The sequence below is a fragment of the Rattus norvegicus genome, chromosome 17 (assembly GCF_021556685.1).
Source record: "Rattus norvegicus strain SHRSP/BbbUtx chromosome 17, alternate assembly SHRSP_T2T, whole genome shotgun sequence".
Classification (NCBI taxonomy): domain Eukaryota; kingdom Metazoa; phylum Chordata; class Mammalia; order Rodentia; family Muridae; genus Rattus; species Rattus norvegicus.
Window position 1 is genome coordinate 33397788 of NC_141550.1, and position 19893 is coordinate 33417680.

The 19893-nt window shown below is 41.9% G+C and overlaps 1 protein-coding gene across 8 annotated transcripts in view; it reads left to right on the forward strand.

Annotated features, from left to right (window-relative positions):
- Positions 1-9918: 9918 nt before the first annotated feature.
- Positions 9919-19893, forward strand: part of Exoc2 (exocyst complex component 2) — a 165938-nt gene continuing 155963 nt past the window's right edge. For 4 of the 8 annotated variants that reach the window (XM_087589738.1, XM_087589743.1, XM_087589740.1 and 1 more), the window contains exon 1: positions 9938-10035. The gene's annotated coding sequence lies outside the window, so the exon portion shown is untranslated. 8 annotated transcript variants of the gene reach the window in all.

The window sequence follows — 19893 nt, forward strand, 5'->3', positions numbered from 1 at the left end:
TGTCTGAGGGGGTTCTCTCGGTGTCAAATAATAAATCTAAAATGTTTTTAAAGGAATATATTTCATACCACGAATAAAAACAGAAGCACCTTTCGTGACTTACGCTCTCCAGGGTGAGGCTCAGAGCTGCCATTTCACTTTTAACAGAGATGTGTTGCTTCACGGTATATTTTATGATTTGCAGACTCGACCCACTGTCCTAAAGAAATTATTTCCTAGAATTTCAAAACGGTGCATACCTCCTTCAAATGCAAGGAGGACTTACAGGACAGAGGACAGGGCATCATCTGCAGTGTGCTTGGGACAGTCAGAGCTCCTCACGGCGGCCATGAAACAAATCCACAGAATAGCGAAAATATGAGCCACCCTTTCCATAGCTCTCTCTTGAAACTCGGTGACGTAGAAAACTGGAGCATCCATGCAGTGTTGGATTATACAAATATTGGATCTTAGAGTCAGCTTTCTACATCTGACTTCCAATTGTAAACCACTCATAACTCACCTGAGTCAGATTAGTTTATCCCAAGCACAAGGTGGAATAAACCAGGGCTCCTTCAGAACCCTTTTCTCATAGGAGAAGCAGCAAGAAGCAATACAGCTAAGAGAGCAGCAGACCGGTGAGCCTACAGACTGGCCAGTGCAAGCTGTCAGCTCACTTTCGGATTGAAGCTGTGGCCAGGAAGCCCAAACCTTCCCAAACACAGTTCTCCAGTTACATATTCCTTTGATCTCAACAGCCGTTGAAAGCAAAGAACCATTGAACAATCTTCCTGAGATGAGTCGCAAAATGAAATATGTTAATTAGAAATAAAGTTAAGTAAAATAAAAGTTGGAACCCACCGTCGGGGTTCTTTTCACATGGGGTTGTGCTGAAGGCCCAAGAACTGTAGGGAATAAATATTGAAATTATGACAGGAGGATGCAAAGAAGGCTAAAACGTGGTCAAATAAAATAGAATCTAAACACTCAAAAGGACCTGAGATCACACAGCTCTTGACACCCAACACCCAGGTTTATTTCCAGTGGGATTTGGAATTTGCCTCTGTTTACCCATTGAACTCTTTGTAGGAGCTTCTACTTCCAAATTCTTCTTTTTGAGAGAGAGAGAGAGAGAGAGAGAGAGTTAGTTCCTGGGTATGCATGACTGAGTATATGTTCATATATATGTATATATGTATGTTGATAACAAATGCACACATGAAAGTACACATGTGCACTTGAACATATATGCATGTGGAGTGTGCACACATACAGGGCACATGGGTGTGTTTGTGTGTGTATGTGCATGTGAGTGTGTATATGTGTGTACATGTGATTTTTGTATGAGCCTGTGAGCATATGTGTATCTCATGCACGATATGAGCAGTCACAGACACCTGTTAGCGTTTTCAAAAGAAAGAATTTCTGGTTTCAGGACAATGGGTTCTGTTTAAAATGAGAAATGGAAGGAAGACAGGAAAGAGCAAGGAGAGGAGAGGAGGGGAGGGAGGGAAGGGAAGGGAAGGGTGGAGGAGAGGAGGTGGGAGAGAGAAGGGGAGGGAATGGGAGGAAAAACTTGAAACTTACTTCTGTGTTCGCTTCCGTTGTCTCCCTCCATCCTTTCCTCTTGTTAACCAATAATTCAAGCTTGTATAGTATCAGCTAGTTTTGAGTGTATAATAGCTTTCCCCTCCTTAATACTGAAATGATAACTTTTGGAAATAGAGGGTGCAAAGATGATTCTCAGTCTTTATGAACTGGAGATGAATTTTTTACGCGGTAAGAATAGCATGTTGATGTTTTCCACCTTCACAAAAGGTCAAAATGGTTGCTATGGCTTTGTAGAGTGTTCTGGTGGCCACCATGGAAGATAGCCCCATGCAGAGGGCTCATTCCTGAACTGGCCACTAGGGTGTGCAGTATGTTTACCCCGGCCTGAAACACACAAGGAGGCCCTAACCAAACTACATGGAGAGTTTAACACTTGGGACTCCACACTCTGGTGTACATTGAGAAGGAGTCCAGTTCTGTTTCTCGGAAATTGAAAGCCCTTATCAATCACAATGATCAGAAGCAATGTTACCACTAGCAGCAATATTAAAGATATGCTAAGGCTGTGGCAACCTAAGTTCATTGATCAGAGTTACTCAGTGTCTTTCTACATAGCTGTTTCACAGCGAAGTAAGTAAACTGTGAAGATTTTGTTGAATAAATAACCTGCTCAATAACCTGCTTCTATTTGGAAACATTTATTTCTATTTAAGAAGATTAAGAGTTCCTGGGCTTATACAAGTTAAGTTTCCAATAGTTTATATGCCAAGAGAACACTGGGTAAAAGTAGAAGGCTTTGATTCTGTGAAAAAAAAATTCTCTAAAAATATGTGAGGATCCTAAATGATTTAGGTTCTTTAAATGTCACAAAATGAGGAACATTTCTGGTTAGTGTAAGCCAATTAATATGAAATTATTAGTCTTTTTGTTTTATTTTTGACACGCAGTCTCACTCTTCAGTCTAGACTGATCCGGAACTCTGAATCCTAAGCTGGCGTGGTAATTCTTCTGCCTCAGTTCTTCCATCTTCCAAGTCCTGGGATTGCAAGTGTGACCCACACACTTGACAGTAACTGGATTCTTAGCATCTACATGCGGTTTCAAAATATATTTGAGTAACTTTTGCCATTTTACAAGATTCGTCATTAGAGTGTGTTAAATGGTTTCCTGTGATGTTACATGCACCTATCTTGCTTTCCTTTCTTTAAAAAGGGAAATTACTCTGGTTTTTTTTTTGTTTTGTTTTGTTTTTGTTTTTGTTTTTTGGTTTTTTTTTTGTTTGTTTTTGTTTTTGCTGTGAATGGATCAACAAGCACCAATGGCGCTAAGGCAATTCTAATACAGAGCAACATCTAAATCTACTCCGAATGCTTCTCTTTTTCTGTTTCAACAAGCCACCATAAGGAATATGCCAATCATGCAAGTCATTACATTTTCCACTGTGAATAAATTCTTGTTAAAAATCCTGGAGTGATGACTATGGGACAGTCAATGTCTTAAAGTAATGAATCCATTGTGAAGAGATTAGTTTTGACAGTAGCCTTGTGCATGAAGTGATTTCCACCTTCCAATCCTTCCGACGTAACTACGTTTTCACATGAACTTAAGCCAACAGTGTGGTCCTTTATTTGGTCCCACGAGAAATTTGCTAATTTAAACACACCTCAAAAACAAGCGGATTCTTCAGTGTTTCGGAGGCTATCATCTGAGTTGTTAAAGATTTTCCTCTAAATTTTTTCATAAGGCAAACTGATTTGTGTCAGCTAGCCTGAATAGTAAACAGTGAGCAAACAACAAAATTTGATTATAAACAAACAAACAAACAAACAAACCAAACAAGATTTGGTGGCACACTCCTTTAATCCCATCACTCACGAGGAGAGTCAGGAGGATCTCTCTGAGTTTGAGGCCAGCCTGTTCTTCAGAGTGAGTTCCAGGACAGCCAGGGCACACAAAGAAACCCTGCTTTGAAAAGCAAAACAGAACAAAACAAAACAAAACAAAACAGAACAAAACAAAACAAAACAAAACAAAACATCTCCGTCTATATTCCTGGAAGTGAAAAGAGTTTGATTTGAATCATGGCCATGTGCATGCACATACTGAAGATCTCTCTGAATTGGTGACTGAAAAGTTTACATTTTCTTTTACAGAAAAAAAATTTGTTTGGTTGTTTGTTTGGTTGGTTTAGGTTTTTTTTTTTTTTAATTTTGTTTTGTAGGTGTGTGGTAAAGTGCTTCCCGGAATTGACTGCAGAATCAGCTAGAAGCAGACACCTTTCAAGGGAAAGGTTATTGGGTTATGAGTCATTAAGGAAAACAATGTGGAAATTCTGAAACTATAGACCATCAACTAATATGTCATAGGTCCCCTGTCTCTGTGATGTGGGAAGCTGACTCATCTCATGCCAGAGAAAAATCCCAGAATATTCTACGAATTAATTGGTATTTGATTTCTCTTAAAACAGGCCCAGACCCATGTGGAGGGCAGGGCAAATAGAGCACTGCACTTGGTGTCTTTTTGCCTTTGACTCATGTTCTGCTTGACTGACAGAGTATCTGGCTTGAGATACTTACTGGGAAGGATGCTGCCAACTAAAGGGCCGGTGGTTATCAGCCTATTAATGTGTAGCAAGTGCCCAGGAAGCTGCCTGGTGCTTACTATTTTTCCACATTGCTTTCCTGGATATTTATCAACATGGGGACTTGTCCCACCATGGCTGGTCATTTTTCCATCAGGCAGATGAAGAGCATTGAACTTTACAGCAAGTTGAAACTGTAACCAAGGTCTAGAAATTTCCGTTCAAAACTGATTCTCAAAAAAAGAAAAAGAAAAGCAAACTTCCTTCTGAATGTGTTTTAAACAAATGCACGCTCGCAAATCGGAGCCACTTAGCAGCAGTCACAATTAGAGTTAAACAGATCTAAGATGCAAAATGACATCATGGGATGAATAGCAATTGCTGTCATTTATTTTTTCCTAAAATGAAGTTTCCATAAAGTTTATCAGCTACCAAGAGTATATCTTTTGCAGATGTATAGTTTTACTTATATTTGTCTTTAAATGAAACTTTATGAGAATGCTCACATGTCCATAGGGTCTGGGGAAGCTGTTGTTTATCTGAAGGGAGCATAACATCCATGCTTGTGCGTTCATCTGAATTTCTAACTGATAGTGGCATGGGTATGCATCACGCTGACTAGAAAGAAAACACCGAAACATAATCCAAACAGCCAAGGTCTGAAAAATACGGTCAAGCATGGGGAGAATTACTTAATGGAAAAAGGAGAAATTCAATAAAAATGAAAAATTGAAAACACAGCTCAAATATTTATCATTATATTATTTTCTTTTATTACTTTACTTCATGGTTAACCTGCAAAAATGCCTTTCGATGATTGTACCTTACTTAGCACAGTAATTATTTCCAGGGTAGGAGGCTAACAGGGAGGTGGGGAAGTGATTGAGGACCAGGCAGCTAAGGATTATAGAAACAGAGAGGTGGAGGGAGCCACCTCAAAGTTCTGCTTAAAATGGATGTGTTATAGGTAACCTAGTCACAGAAGAAAGCCTCTGGGGGAAAACCCACCTTTCAATTGAACAGCAGAGTAATTAGTGATGCACTACCATGGTATACAGAATTATTTGGAAAAACTGCACTAACACCACCCATATGCCCCATTCTGTCCAGATGGCCAGACAGAGGTGCCAGATGAGAGAGTCTTGAGGCTTTGCCAAAACTCCTTCAGAGAGTCGTTGCTGAAACCTACTTGTGGATTTTGGGGGCTTAAAGCACTTCAGGCTTTCTCCTATCCAGCCGATTTTAAAACTGAGATTAACTGGAATTTTCCAAAGGTCAAAGACTCAGGAGTTACATCACCTAAGAACCAGAAAGTAGGTTTTGGATTTTCAATGTAATTTCTCTTTTAACCAATAGTGCTGTAGTTAATTCTTGATTCTTTCAGGACTGTGGATATTTTTGTTTCCTGTAGTAATTTGCTGTTGAACACTTTGAGTGTTTTTTTTTTCTCTTTCTCTTTTTCTTCTTTTTTTCAGTAGCAATGAAAAATGATGTATTTGTCAATTCTCCTGGCTAAGAGTCTTTGTTAAAAGGGTGCAGCCGAGAATAAAAAGGTTTCACTTGGTGACGGTGGAAAGTCTGTGTGGTATGGAAATGCTTCCCAGCGTCTATGTGTGCCTGTGTTCCTTATGTCTTAGGGTCCCAGAAATGTAAAAACATTCTGGCAATGGTTGCTTCCTGATCCATAGGATAGAGAGTTGAGGATGAAGGCATCCTGTGTGGGTAAGGCACAGCTACCTTTTTACACAGCTTTTCACACGCTGAGCTACAGTGCTGGTGTCCTGTCATTGCCTTGAGAACCCAAGGTCAGTCCCTGTGAGAGACATGCTTCTGAGCCTTACAATTTAGGGGAGTCCTGCTGAACATAGGGAAACTTGCCATCGTGGACTGACAGGACTGGGATAAAATTTTTGTCAAATTAGATTTTTTTAAAAATGAGATCTGAAGACAAATGGGCAAACTGTATGCAAGCTGACACCCTGGACAGAGGGACACCTTCCTGAAGGAGGGTAGCAAGATTCAAGTCTTGTACACAGCATGACACCACAGCCGATACTCCTGGTCCCATTGGGAGAACAGACCTTGGCAGCTGAACTACAAAATGAAAGCCAGTAACACTGGCTGGCATCCTTGTGTTCACATGTTACCACCCCCATGGACAAACTGGAGAATGATGACATTTTCTATGTCAGTTCTATGTCCACTGACGTGCAATTTATTTCTGTTCAAATTGAATAGAATTTTAAATTAAACAGAAGTTTAAAATATCCAAACTATCCAATATCACACACACACACACACACACACACACACTCACTCACACTCTTAGATTCATACTCACAGACATACACACAGTCTCTTACACACAGAGATACACTCATACACATACACACATATACACAGACTCACACACACAGACACATACACAGGTTCACACACTCACAGACACACACCCAGACTTTCACACACAGAGACACACTCATACAGACAGATACACACACACAAACACACACAGACTCACACTTACACACACACACACACACTTAGACTCACACTCACAGACACACACAACTCTCATACACAGACAGACAGACAGACAGACAGACAGACAGACACACACACACACACACACACACACACACACTTAGACTCACACTCACAGACACACACAACTCTCATACACAGACAGACAGACAGACAGACAGACAGACAGACACACACACACACACACACACACACACACACACACACAGAGTCATCTACTCCTAGCTGGCAATCTAAACTAAATTAAAAGCTGTGTGCGAGAGGACACCCCTGCAATTCCAGCACTTTTGAGACAGAGGCAGGGAATTTCAAAGCCAGTCTGGGCAATACAGTGAGACTCTTTTAAAACAATGACAGCAAAAACAACAAAATAAGAAAAACTAAAAGTAATTAAGATGAAACCATACATTTAGTTAGAAATCCCCTATTTAGATCCCAAAGGAATCTTAATTCCTATTCACATATAATCATAGCATTTGATTATTTCTGCCCTCTGGGGACTGAGCAGGAATTAGAGCATCCCAGGATGCTAACTGAGCCCTTCCACATTCTGACCCAGTTCCTTTTTTCCAGGCTATGTGGCTCTCATATATCTTTGGCAGAGAGAGCCTTTCCTCAATTTCTTCACTCCCTCATGGACCACCTACGGACATAACCTACCACCAGAGACGCCCAGATATAAACACAGGTGTTCAGCACATCTGCACTATTGCACTGGATGGCAGTAATAACCATATGGTTGGGGTAACAGTAACACCATGCCCCTTCTTTACAGCCAAGTTTATTTACGACTTTCAAATTGAAATATGCAAATTTCAAGTAAATAAAAAGCCCACAGGGCTCCATTTCACTGTAGAGTTGATCAGAGACATATGACTATGTTGAAGACTTTTCAGTGAGAAATGAAGATTGCTAAGTTCCTATCCAGGCAGTTGCTAGGAGCACAGGATAGTTAAAGCGAAGGTAGAAAGAATCTGAGTCGAAGGGTTTCCTAAACCAAAAACCATGGCTAAGAAATTGCTGTAGGAGCTCAGTTGTGTGACAACCATGCGGGCTTTCAAATAGTCTCTATAGCTTTAAACATGAAGGATGTCAAAGCCGGCAGTATTTGCTTAAAGCATGCCAGCCGTCGCTGTATTGCCAAAATTTGTTTATCAAATATTGCCCCCTCCCCTTTCACTTGGCCATTTAGCAGACTTCGAAGAAGATGACTAGAAACAGGTCTCTCTCTGTCCCTAGCTCCGGTGTCACTTGAATCTCAGCTTTTCATCCAACATCCATTTTGTGGAACACACAAAGTCCATTCTCCCGGCAAGCTCAGGAGTAGGACAAGAGAGTAAACAAAGAGACAGGTATTCTGCTGACAGGTTGTGGCTATTGGTCTTATGGGTGGCCAGCCTGACGGACTGAATCACTGTCATAGTGGGTCTCTGTGGAATATACTATGAGCAAGGATGACTAATACTTAGCCTCTGCTAAGATGGGGGCCTTAAGAGATGGCCTCTTTACAGTTGTGCAGAGGGGTAGGTCGCACACTAACTATGTATGGCCCCTTTCAAACTGACATGCCATGCAGTACTGAGTACTTAAGATATTGATATAAGGCAAAACACACACATAAATTATCCAAGGAGCGTAGCGACATCTCCTAGTGTTGCTAAAGAGTGTTTTGGATTGACCAGGGAGTACGGCGTCAAAATCCCTCTGTTTAGTTCTAATAAAATCTGAAAGTGTTGAAAACATAAACCTATACAATGATTTGTAATTGCCTCAGCAGCTACCATAGCAATTTTAGGTTTAACAATTTTATTTTCTGGCAACTTCTGCACCAGTGTTTGCTCGTTGACTTCAGGGTTAGGACCAGAAACTTGAGGAGGGGGGAAAAAAAGAAAGAAAATTGTTCCAGTGTTCTTTATAGTAACAAAAGAGTCTCTTTCCTCTTCTGAGTGTTTCTGTTTTGCTAGCATAGCATATTTATTACTTTTTTTTGATCCAGGAAAACTCCGTGAGTTCTCAAGAGCCACCATTCTGGCTTTGCTGGCAGGGTAGCCTTACCTGATAAACGTCAAGTCACTGAGACCTGAAGAGTTTTGTTTCACTGTGAAAGGCTATGCGACTGCCAGAGATTTCTTACCAAATTTCCTTAGGACCTCTGCTGCCAAGCCTCTCCCTCATGTATGGAGTGTTCCCTTGCTCTTCAGAAGGGATGGTTCTGGAAACATTTTGACATATCTTCTCACAAATAGGAGAGCAAAATGAAGCCATATGATATCTCTTAATTCGTAGTACCTGAACAGCACCCTCCTCAGTGTATGCACTGAGTGAATGCATAACGCTGCACATAAAGATACTTGAGAAAGAAAAGAGAGCTTAGGCCAGTGGCTCTCAGCTTCTCTGGGGGAAATGATCATTTCACAGGGGAAAACAGATATTTACATTGCATTCATAACAGTAGTAAAATTACAGTTATGAAGTAACAACAAAATAATTTTATGGTTGTGGGGTGGGAGGGTCAGCACAATACAGAACACTGTATGAAAGGGTCTCAGAGTTAGAAAGGTTAGGCTGTTATGGTCTTAGATAATGGGAACCCTGTAGCTATTTCTCTCTACAGTCATGGCAACACAACCACAAGTAGACCCGTGTTCTATGCTTCTGCCACTGTCCTTTGTTGCTTGGACTGCTATGGAGGAAGTCACAGGGGAACTCCTGCTTCTGTTCAGCCGGCCTTCTCTAGAGCCCAGCACACAGGAGGGTACACTCAAAGCTTAGGGCTTTGGGATTGTAGATGGAAGTCATTTCTATAATTTGGGGGTCTTGTGAGTTTGCAAATCAATTTGCCTCTCAGAGCCTTGGAACTCCAAAGCTCTGACCTGTGAGATCCCTTAAGGCGGGGTACTCCTGGCTAGATGCAGTCCTTTGATTGAGGTTTGCCTCAGCCCTGGAGCTGATCCCTGACCCATTGTGAACTCTTTAGCAATATCTACTGTGACCCTAACCACTGTACCTCTTTACCTCTCCCCTCTTTTTCTTCTCCTAATTCCACCCTTTCACTTTCTCCCTCTCTTCCTTTCTGCTTCCCTCCTTTTCTCCCTTTCCCACCAATTCCTCTTCTTCTTTCCACCTCTCTACCTTCCTCTTCCCCTTCCCCTCCTTTTCCCTTTCGTCCCTCCCTCTCCACTTTCATCCTGTCTGTCATCTCCATCTAATTTCCCTTCTCCATAGTCTAGTCCTGCCCCCCCCCCATCCAGGACTCGGCGCTCGGCTAGGCGGCGGATCGACGTGCTCGGCGCTCGCGGCGTGCGGAAGTGCGGCCCTACGGCAGACTGCTGCGGCCCGGAGCGGGTTGGCCCGGACCTGACGCCGCCTGCAAGCTGCAGGTAAGTGTAGCGTCCGGGGCCCGGAGTGGAACCGCACGGCACCGAACCGTCGGGGCTGAGCGACCTGGGACGGCGCCGTGAGGGACCCGGGCGCGTTTGGGAGCTGCGGGCCGAGTCTCCCCACCCGCCTCCGCGCTGGCCTCCGGGCTGGACCCGGGAGGAGCGGCAGATATGGAGGGTTGGTTTTTAATCCGCGTAACCCCCCCATACTAACGCGGATGGGAAGCTTGAGTGGTTTCTTTACTACTCTGGGAGTAGCAAGTGCGTGTTCAGCCACACCTTCATTAGACCATTTGGATGCCTTATACTAAAAAAAAAAACCAAAAAACAAAACAAAACAAAACAAAACAAAACAAAACAAAACAAAAAACCAAAAAACTAATGGCTACTGGTTATCTCCCTACTAATGCATAGTAAGACTTTGTTTATAAAGCTTAGCATGTGATGGCCCAGGCTTGGTAACAGATTCCGCCAGTGGCAGTCAAAACTGACAGTCAAAACAAGAAGATCTAAATGTGAAAAATTTGTGATTCGAAAGACGCTGATGCGAGCTTGCTTCTTACATCTTCTCTTTTGTTTGACTCAGTAAAAGTATTTTTAAGCAAGGGAACAGATTGTTTACTCCGTTTGTTGGAAAGAATTTTTGGGGACATTGAAAAGTGGTCTTTTTTTTCCCTTGTCAATTATTTAATTTACTGTTCCAGACGTTTTGAACTATTAGCCTTCAAAGGTGACACCTCGAAGGTTGCATTCAAAACATTTGTAAAGGCTGTACGGGGCTTTTTCAACTCTTGCCACTTAAAACTTATAAAGAATATTCATGACTTTATAAAATAGGTAGGCAATGTAGCCATTCACTAACCGTAAATCACAAAGCATTTTATTTTTGTATACATGTAAACATCATTTTTTAAAGATGAAAGCGTAGAGTTGGATAACTCAATTCTCTTTACATAAAGAGTTAAGTCTTGGTTTAATATTTGTAACCACAGGACACTGAGCATCTTCAATGCTTTTCAGAACTGATTATTTTAATTTTCTAATCATCAGTACTGGGAACATTGCTCCATATAAATACATAGTACAAAATGGTAGGAGTGCAGTTAGGAACATTTTGGAAATTGTTGCAAATTTGTCCTTACTCCCAAGCAAAACTCATTGATGATCTTTCTAGAACTTCAAATCAGCAACTCTAAACAGCAGTTCTTCAAATTAAAATCCTGACACAACACGAGTCAAAGACCCATTTATCTGATGATTGCATGCTGAGGAAGGCCAGGTAGGGAAATGTATATAGTCTTTGCTTTCTGTAATCAAACCATTCTTCTTCTTTAAGAACAGAACACTTTGTATATATATAGTGTGTGTTCGTTTTCCATTGGTGTAACCAAGTTCCTGCCAAGCAGCATAAGGGAAGAAGGGCTTAGTCTGGTTTATAGATTGGAGTTATATCACCCATGCTGGTGAGGCAGCTCCATGGTGGCAGGACTGTGCCCTGGGACACCTCAGGAACTGGAAGCAGGTAGAAGTCAGGCTGTAGGGCTGGGCTCAAAAACCTCAAGTCCCCACCCCCTGGCGACTCACTTTCACAACAAGGCTCTTCATCCTAAAGCTTTCAAAACTACCTAAAACAGTGTTAGGAGGTTTGGAGCCTATAGGAGATATTTTCTGTTCAACTAGTAACATACAGTGAAAACGACTGCTATTTGTAACATAAAGTGATTTGACTCTGAATTGTATGTTTGTATGTTTGGTTTTAATACTCTCGTGACATGGCACCGTGGACAGGGAGAGAGAGAGTTCAGAACCAATGCTGTGATAAAGTTGGATTGAGTACTCCTAGTAACACTTTTGATTCACTATATGTTTGATTTTTAAATTCATTTTTGACCCCATGTGTTCAGAAGACTTAACTTTTTTTTTTCCCCCCTCTACCTCCACATTCCGTTACCTACATTCAGTATAACCTACAGGATTGCCACCCACAGTTTAAGAATCTGCATTCTGGTAAAAGACTTGGTGTTGAATAGAATCTCTAAGTGTATAGCAACAGCAGGATCTTACCACGTAGGAAACGCTAGGGATAAACTTGTCTCTTAGTTAACCTTTTCACACACTTTCTGGTCTCACTCTGCTCAGGTGCTCAGCTTGGCTGAAGTGATCCTCGTGGCACAGTTTCCTCAGTGCTAAGACACACACCACTATCTATGCCCGGCTTTTCTGTACTCACCTTTATCAGGCCCCGGCTCCTAGTAGCGCCTACTGCATAGTACACAGATTATGTTTTTAGTGTTTATCTAGTAGATGAGTTTTAGGCTTACATTAAAGTAGGTGATTTTGAGGTTGATCGGGTGGGAAATAACTTTGGTTACTAAGTGGTACGAGGAAGCATTGAGTGATGAACTCTGGGGCGTGTAGGTGTGTACCCCCACGACTCCCTGTAGAACTCGATTGGTAGTGACTATTCACAATGATCAGCATAAGCGTAATCTGGGCTGCCTCTGAGTGGCAGTGAGGGAGCATGGGTAAATGCTCTCTGGTTATTTGAGAGCCTTCGGTCAAGCATGGCATTTGGAACCAACTTGTTTGACAGCTGCCTTCCCCTAATAACACTTGGTCATCAAAAAAGCTTCTTGAATATTCTTTTTTTTTTGTTCCGGAGCTGAGGACCGAACCCAGGGTCTTCCGCTTGCTAGGCAAGCGCTCTACAACTGAGCTAAATCCCCAACCCCCTTCTTGAATATTCTTAAACTCAATACTGTTGGTGGCAATTACAACTGGAGTGGTTATTTATTTATTTATTTATTTATTTATTTATTTATTTATTTATAGAGTACTTTGTTCTCCTGGAACTAAGGAGTCTAAATTTTAATTGAAGAGAAAATTGACTGCTTAGGGTAGATCCTAGTACTCAGAATTGTAGTGTTGAGGGCGCTCCCTTGCTCTGTAAGCAGGTTCTTCTGGAAGCTTTAATGGTTTCCTTCCCTCCTTCTTTCCTTTCATCTTTCCTTCCTTCTTTCCTCCCTGCCTCCCTGCCTCCGTCCTGTCTATCTGCCTGTCTTCCTTCCCTCCCTCCCTCCTTTCTTCTTCCTTCCTTCCTTTCTTCCTTCCTTTCTTTCTTTCTTTCTTTCTTTCTTTCTTTCTTTCTTTCTTTCTTCCTTTCTTCCTTTCTTCCTTTCTTCCTTTCTTCCTTTCTTCCTTTCTTCCTTTCTTCCTTTCTTCCTTTTTCTTCCTTTCTCCTTAAAGGTCATTTTCAGTTTTAAATTCTGTGACTCTGGAATTTTTGCATTCGTTATAATTTTACTGAGAAAGCAAGACAAATAGCCTCAGTTATTTGGCTGTGGTTTCATCATAATGAAAGCCCCACATGAGTGACATGATGTATGTGTATGTAAGCTAGGGGCTCTGCAGCAATCGGAATTCATGCCAGATGGTTCAAATGAGACTTTAATGAAGGGACTATTTGAGGAGGTGTGGTTATCCAAAAGATGGTGAGGCTTAAAGAGAAACCAAAAGCTGGAAGGTACGGAGGGGAAATTAGATGCTCTCAAGGACTGGAGGCAGGGAGTAATACCTTTCAATGGGGCCTCAAGGAATCTTCTAGATGATCACCCACATCCTATGCAAAATCTATTTGAGCATTTTTCACACTTTTCAAACCACTCATCCATTCACATCTATGCTTAGTAGATGACCCTGCCACCTGCTTTAGAAAAATAGAACTGTCTGAGTAAAACCCATGGTCCTTGTACCAAGATAGTTCCTTTTCCAGTTATGGTCAGAGATGCATCTCTCTCTGTACCTGGCTAGGGAGCCAGCCCATCCGCTTCTGCCTTTGACCGTCTTTCTTATCTCGCTAACATGCGGCTCTTTCTTTGTGTATGCTTAGAGGAGCAATAAGAAAGTCACCTGCAGGAAGAAATATAGTCCTCTCTTGATCTCAGAATCTTATTTTTATTTTTTGTAGTTCTTCCCTTCCTAATCATATTTAAAAAAATAAATTTGCTGATATTCATTTTCTGTTGAGCTGTCCCACTGCCATGACTCTGCTGAAGGCCGTGGTCAGTCTCAGCCTCCTGATCTTTTACTATTATTGCTGTCCACTGTAATACCCGGGGACATAGCAATCCCTTAATGAGTGCTTTGATTGAACAAATCTCTTTACATTCCGACTTTTCTTTACCACCCTCCCCGTTCCTGGGATATGGGGAGTCAACCTGCTGAGGTTCCAGGAGATCCTTTCCTTTGTAGCCCAAGTTATCTTAATGGCCTAATCAGTGCTGTATTTGCTAATGACCTCTTCAATCTTTTATAGGTGGTTTGACTTTTAGGAATGACACCTGAACTTTTTTCTTCTGAAAAATACAATTTCTGATATACAAGGACTTAAGTTTTGTTGTTCCATATGGATCTAAGAAGGGAGTTTTGAGTGATAGTGTGTTTTTATGTGAAGCTGCCTTTCCATTTTCCTCTCCGTAAGTAGTATGATTTCATTGCTGACAGTTTGTCAGCATCCAGTGGGCTGAGGACCAGCCAGCGTTAGACTCCAGCCGTTGGCTGTGCAGTGTGAGAAGGTGCTTAGCTTCTTATAGGGAACAAGGAGCATTCTGAGTGGCTCTTCTCAGTGAGTCCATGCTTGTTTTATGAGAGTAGCTGATAAGGCAGGATTTAGGTAATAGATGGGTTATGGAGGAATAGTGAAGGCCTTCGCAGATTTTGCCTGTGTGCTTTTTTGTTCTGGTCAGTATTGCTTCCTGGTGACCTCAGGCACATTCTCTTCCCCTAATCTCTCATGTCCAAGTATAGCAGGAGGTAATAGTTTTTTCCTCATCTATAAACAAATAGACATGAGATAAAGTAGAAAAATAAATAGAAATTATGTGTCACTCATTTACTATGTTATTACTAAGCATAATTTCCAATTATGTCATGTAATTACTATATTTTCTCTCATGATGGACTAAGATGTAAACACTCATATTTTCATTAAAAACAGAGATAACATATTTCAGTTACTTTTCATTTTTAGAGGTAAAGAAGGAAATGAATTCTAAAGAGAGGTGAAGAAGGCCAGGGAGGAAGCTCTACTCACACAGCCTGCTTTCCTGCAGATTGTCTGAGCCCTGTCTTTGAGCAGGCACCACTGCAGTCAAATTTGGGCTCTCTTAACTTCATTCAGGTTTGAGATTGGTTTTGGTTTTGTTAATTATGGCTTTGCATTGAGGCCTGAGGGAAAAAGATTATTCTCTGAGGGTTATTTATTTATTTGATCTTGGAATTCCTTCTTGACTATAATTTCATTTTCTGACTTTTTCCTAATATTTTTCTATCAGTTAATTTTAAAATGTACTTTTAACCTGAAATTCTATAAAAGGCAACTTACTTTATTTTATTGTATTAATAAATATTTCAGAAAATTAAGTTTATGTCTCAATGCAATGAGGGAAAATTATGAATGAAGTTTCTGATTTCAAGGCTGGGAAATGGGCTTAGTGGGTCAGGTGCTTGCTTTGCCTTGTTAACAGATGGACCTGCGTTTGGATCTCCTTTGCCCATGTGTGGTATCTCTTATTCCAGGACAGAGGGCTGGAGATGGCAGATCCCAGGAGCTAGCAGCCAGCCCAGCCGAATGGTGTCTCCACCTGGAGTGCAGGAGAGAGAGACTGAAAACCAAAAAGGTAGAGAGCAAGAGAAGACATCTGACTGACCTGCTTTCCACACACATGCACGGGCAAGGACACCTACACACACACACACACACACACACACACACACACACACCCCACAATCTCTATTCCAAAAATCCTTTAATGTATACTATTAATAGCCAAGAGAGAGACTTATAACTTGTCTAATACAAACCTGTAAAGAAAATATAATTATACATTATAAATTCTAAGAAAATATGACCTGTTGGCTTTATTTTAATGAAATGCTTTTAGTAGTGATTTTCTCTTTTGACCTGTGATGGATAGGAGGTTAATTGATGTTAAATGGATGCTTTGTTAATCCTTCATCAGCTACTAAATGGGTGTGGGGGAGTCAGGTCAGGACTGCACAGGGCCTTGTTTTCTCAAGGAGGGCTGTGGAATCCACCCTTTCCAACTTCCCCACAGCCCACTCCAATCTCCAGCTGGCTGTCTGTGCAGGGACCTCTTCTGTCTCCTTTCCTGCTCCCCTCCCCTCTCTTCCCCTCCTTTCCCTCATCCTTCTAGATCTCCACCCCCATACCCTCCCTCACCCCCAACCCCCTCCACCCCTGTCTGCAGAGTGACAGCTTGTAGATGTTGCGTGCGAGTGAGCTGGACTGGCGCTGTGTGGTCCGAGTGTGTGGTCTCCAGCTCTGCGGAGAGGCTGCTAACAGGGTGGATGAGAGAGAGCAATACTGTTTACTTTAATTTATTTCGGATGCTGGAATTGTGCTCAGGGTTTTTCCTGAGTTTGACTGCACGGCTAGCAGCTTCAGTCTCTCACAGCTGCAGTGCAGGCTGAGTAGCTCTGGCGGCTGGGAGGCAGGCAGGCACTCTCCTCAGCATCTGCCTGTGTAATCCCCTGTGGCTCAGAAATGTTAACAGCGCTGCTGAGTGCTGTGATTATTGCCTTTCACTATGTCAAGATGTATGGCCTTGAAATTTCTTTTGAGATGGAGCTAGACAAATAAAACAGAAATTGTAAGATAGCGACAAAGTTGATGTATTTTTAGAAATTGGGAAAGCTATTATTCAGAATTTGGATTGAATTAATCCAACTATGGTTTTATAAAAGGATCTGGGAGTTAGGTGACATCTGCCATGTTTAACCATTTTAATAACATAAACCAATTTAAGCTGACGGGCGATTCCTTGACCTTCTGGGGAAACGCCCACTGATTTTGGCACGCCTGTTTACTGTTATTGTGTCAGCGGGAATAGTGCCTTATTTCAGCTTAAATTCCTGACAAGTTGAAACAAATGAAACGTTTTTATATCAGACTGTATGCTAGGGCAGTGCCCTTTTCACTAATGTGTGGGTGATGAATATCTCAATAATATTTCCTTGGTTTTATTTCTGAACATTTCTGTTGAGGTGTTCAAGTGTGCTGTTATTTGAATAAATGGCTGTAGACTTCTAACATTCCTTGGGATTTGTACATTGTTTTTCTTTCTTGTCTTCTGTCAGTCTTGTGGGGTGGAAATGCTTTGTTAATGAGTTGTCCAGTGAAAACAAGGATGTCTAGGCCAATGGCGTCTGTCTTTAGAGAGGCCCTGGATCTGTACTGGGTCTTTCCCCCACACCTACCATTAGCCCTGAGTTGAAGCACTTAAGCTCATTTTGTATCCATGAGAGGGGAAAGTCTACTCTTTCTGCTCCTGTGTCTCTTCAGTGAGGGGACGGTTCTCCTTAGACTTCAAGTATGTAGTATTGTTAGGTATGTTAAAAATTTTAATACTACCATCTTGATATTTCTCCTGGTGTTCAACCTTCCTGGACTTGCGTATTTGTTGTGGTCATGGTGTTACTCTAATACAAGGATTATGAAGCACAGTCAGTATGTTCTCAGAGTTAGGTAGCCATCAGCACTGGCTGTAGAACATTTACTCCAGAAGAAATCCCTTAGCTCATCATCAGTTCTTTAACAGTCTTTGTTTCTGTAACTACTACTAATCACATTTCCTTTCAAAATGTATCCTTCACATTTGTCTGTCCATCCGTCCATCCATCCATCCATCCATCCATCCATCCATCCATCCATCTATGTGTGTGTGTGGAGGGGCTCATGTGCCGCAGTCCCTATTTAGGGATCGGAGGATACTTTGGAGGGAATCTTTTCCTTCCACCATATGCGGCTTCTGCTGCTGTGACTGGACAGAGCCAGTTGGAGAGCTCTGTGTCTTGGAGTTACACAGCCCAGGTACTCTTACCTGGGGTCTGGCTGGATGGAGGAGTAGGCATTCATATGAGCATCCTAGCCATGCTGCTAAGATAACTTCATAGTCAGAGGAGAAACAAGTATAGGGCAAAGTGATGAAAGGGATGTAGTTACCTCCTTCTACTGCATGGGGTCCAGGGATCAAGCTGTGGTACTCAGGCTTGGCTGCAAGCACCCTTACATGCTGAGCCATCTCGTGGGCCCCACCATTCTATTTGTTTTGTGTTTTTGAGTTCACTTGTTTTGAACTTTCTGGTAATTTGGCTGTTTGTGTTAATTAAGGCAGAGTAGATGAATAGTATTAGTCATGACTTGAGACAATTAGTCACGACCTGAGACATTTATCTAAGAAGTGAAAGTTTTCTTTATATAGAAAGAAAAAATACCTACAAATGATGGCTAAGTCAAATAATGATAACTAGAAATGAACTTGTAGTTTGGGAACACGTTGGCCTCAGGCTTATGTATGACAGAAATGCTGTGGGGATGCTCTGTGTCTTGGTTGCCCTTCCCCACAGCAGTTAGCGTGAGGCACCTTTTAAAACCTCCCTTGGACCTTACCACTTCCATCACTCATTAGTTGCAGATAAGGAACTCTAAAACGGGCCCCTGATGAACTGAATCCCCCTGTTTCTAGTTTAACTGTTTCTGGAATGAACTGTGCAGGTAGAGGGCCACTGGGAGCTGCTCTCAGAGCAGGCCGGTCTGAGCGAGGTCCTTGCAGAAGTGTCTGCAGAGCATAGACCTTGGCAGTGTAGCAGTGTTCCACATTTCTGTGGAAGACAAGTTCATTTTTTTTTTCTTTTTCTTTTTTTCGGAGCTGGGGACCGAACCCAGGGCCTTGCGCTTCCTAGGTAAGCGCTCTACCACTGAGCTAAATCCCCAACCCGACAAGTTCATTTCTGAACCTAAGAAAACACACTTCTTTTCTTTGGATTTTTTCTGACTTAGAACTGTAAGGTTTTTCATTTTATATATTGTCAGTACTGCTCCTTCCTCTTCCAGGTATGGCTGTTTTAAGTTGAAAGATGAACCATAGTTTTCCATTTTGTGATGCTGGTACTTGAACCTAGGGTCTGATCTGGGCTAGCTCTGGGCTATGTCCCCAGCCCTCTTTTTATGTAGCCAGGTAGGCCTGTAGAGTGGTCCTCTGGTTTCAGCATCCTGAGTGGCTGTGTTTACAGGCTGGTGTCCCGGGGTCCCGGGATGGGAACAGGCTGCACCTTACTACCGATCACATGGATGTGGATTGCTTTTCCAGTACTGCCTGCTGCACACCAGGGTGGAGAAAGACAATTTTTTGATGTCAAGATTGCTGAAGGGGTAGAATTCATTTCAGTTAAATAATAAAGTGTTAGACCTACAAATTTTAATTTTTAATTCTTTAGGTAATTTTTTTTTTATAGAAACAGTAGGTTGTCGATATTTGTACCTTTTATGCCCTGGAAAAGGAACTGCTTGGTTCAGATCTTGGTGACTAAGTGGAATCCATTTCATTTTCCCCTGTGGCTTGTTTCTGTATTGGTGATTAAGAGTAGTGGTCATGATTGATTGCCAGTGTAGGATGTAGTTAGCAAATTCAGTTTCTATGGTAGTTATTGGTGATTGCTGTTATGCAAAGATTTATTAGTTTAGCATTGGCAAGGTGGTTCGGTGGGAAAAGCCACTTATACCATGCAGGCCTGACAATCAGAGTACACTCCCCAGAACCTAACGTACAGAAAAGTAGAAGGGAAGCTGACTCCACAGAGTTATTCACTGATTTACATGGCACTCACATGTGACACACGCATACACACACGCATACACACACTGGGGGTGCTGGTGATAGTGTTGGCAGGGGAGTAGCAAGATGACTCACTGGGTAAAGTAGCTGTGCAGACATGACGAGTTGGGTTTAATCTCCAGGACCCACATTAAAGTGTCGAGAAATGATTCTGCAGAGCTGA